This window comes from Pteropus vampyrus, unplaced genomic scaffold (genome assembly GCF_000151845.1).
Source record: "Pteropus vampyrus isolate Shadow unplaced genomic scaffold, Pvam_2.0 Scaffold7, whole genome shotgun sequence".
Classification (NCBI taxonomy): Eukaryota; Metazoa; Chordata; class Mammalia; order Chiroptera; family Pteropodidae; genus Pteropus; species Pteropus vampyrus.
This window is the reverse complement of record NW_011888788.1, coordinates 3,378,315-3,380,720: the sequence shown is the minus strand read 5'-3', so window position 1 is coordinate 3,380,720 and position 2,406 is coordinate 3,378,315.

Here is a 2,406-nt window from a genome sequence, read left to right as displayed (position 1 = left end):
TTTTCGAATCCCTTAGGTATAACCACCCTCAAGAGAGCACATAACCTTGACAAGTATCCTGTAATCCAAACTCTGCCTTGCTTTCTCCCACCCTCATGCAATCTTCCTTAGTTTCCTCCTTAATTACAGACACATAAAAGAATCTTCAAAGCTGTCATTCCTTGGAGCACTAGAGATCTTGCTTCCTGGCAATTATTGTCAGTTTGGTTCAAACAAGTTCTTATCAAAATTCTCTACAGGTTTAGATGCTCTTACATCAACATTAAAAAACTTTAAATGAACGTGACTAGCCACTGGTAGTTGCTGCCTTTACAAGTTTTCTGGATGGGTAAGGAAAACACCCAGAAAACCTGGCTTTCAGTCCCTTCTCCACCTCAGACTGTTTGGCCTTGGGCAAGTCACTGATCTTTTCTTAGTCTGTTTCTTCATCAATAAAATGGAAACAACGATATCTTCTCAAAAAGTTTTTGTGAAGATTAAATGAGAAAGCAAACATAAAACATCTAGCACAGAAATTGATATGAAGTGGAGGCTCAATAAATGTCATCAGAATCTAAATATGAAAATTCTAAAGGCAAAGTACTACACACATACCTGAAATTTCAAAATTCTGAAGAGAGGTGAAAAAAGGTCAGCATCCATTGTCTAAATCCACATTACGGCATGAATATTATAACACCCTTAACCACAGATATTGAAAACATTAGAGGAGCCTGGTCACCACTCCAAATATTATCATTTTATGGGCATTTTCAGTCAAAACCAAAAAAACCACAACGTCAACAGCAGAGCAGTGGTGACCTGAGCCGGGTGGGTCTACAATAAAAGAACATGGTCCAGTGCCAAGTCAATACAGAGCCCAATCACCCAAGAGCGAGTTTGTTGCCTTCAGGTTCCTGTGGCAATTATTTGTGACTGGCTCTCAGGGATGGCTTGATTTGTACTGCCAGATGAGCTCAGGGAAGAGCAGATAATTTGAGTGCACCCATCACCCCTACATAATTAAAATCCAAAGCAGATAAGAGAACTCCATTCCACAGACATGAGTCAGCAAACCATGGCTTCAGCAAGGAGTTCCTAGTTTTCTGAATTGCTTGTTTCTGAAAATATTTGCTGGAATTCCAACAAAACTGAGCAGTCCTCTCTAAGCATCCAAAGCCATATTAACCCAAGTGATGGGCAGGAGAGACACAAATACACAACAAAATTCAGTAGAAGTGGGGCCAAAGGCAGGCTAGTAAGACACATGAAATGAAATCGTAGCCTTATTGGGCAAAAAAATACAAAGGCAGCTACTGTTTGGGGCACATCTAAAAAATGCAAACATGATTCCTCAAAGGTCAGAGGCTGTCCTGGCTGCAGAGGGCCCAGCAAACACTTCACTACTTGGCTCATCAGAGTCCACTTCTCTGCATACGCTCTTACTCTATCTGCTCCCTTCTTCTCTGCATAAATCGTCAAAATATCAAAAACCTTAACTTGCCAAAAATATAAAAAAGTTACTTTCTTAGGTGCTGAGATGATAACTATGTGTACTTTTCAAAGTTCTACATAATACTTTTATAATGAACAAAAATGTTGTTTTTTTAAACACCAGTCTTATAGTCAATGATATTTATCTCCTTTGTTTCAGAAAGATTTTTTTTCATTTTCTTCCATTAACTCTGAGCCAATTTTTTCCCCATCTGGAACGTCCACTTCCTTATTTGCTGCTAGATTCTCCCATCTGTCAATGCCCAATGAAGTTCTAGACTCAACATGAAGCCTTTGCTGACCGTTCACCCACAGTGATATTAACTGCCTCTGAATTCCCACTATCACATTTTCCAAAGTGTGTTCCACAGCACATTCATTTTAACTCTCTAGTTTAATTTTTCAGTTTAATTCTCTAGAAGAGTTCTATGATGAAGAATTTTCATAAAAGCTATTATATCCATTCTTTAGAAAGTCACAATTCACAGTTGTACATTAAAGGCTCTGAAAAGTCCTGTAGCAAGGCAACCTTTCCCACTTTTCACCAACCTACTTTTTTTTTTTTTTTTTCCACACAAACATAATAGTCATTGTACATGGAGTAACTCCACAAAACTCTCCTGGAGAACACTTTTTCATAGAAATGCAATTGACACTCATTCCTCTAATATATCTACTTTGACAAACATATTTTTCAGAAACTAACTGATCTTTGACTTACTGAAAAACCTAGCAGGATAAAGAGGATATTAGAGCAAAATAAAATCTAAACAAAATTATAAATTTTTTCAGCTATCTCTGTGAAAACACCAAGAACTCTGGGTGATGTTATTTAAGGACAGATTTCATCAATACCTTCTTTCAGAGGACAATCACATACTACCTCTTACTGTAAAAGATATTGATAATTATCTTTTTATGGATAGGTTAAAC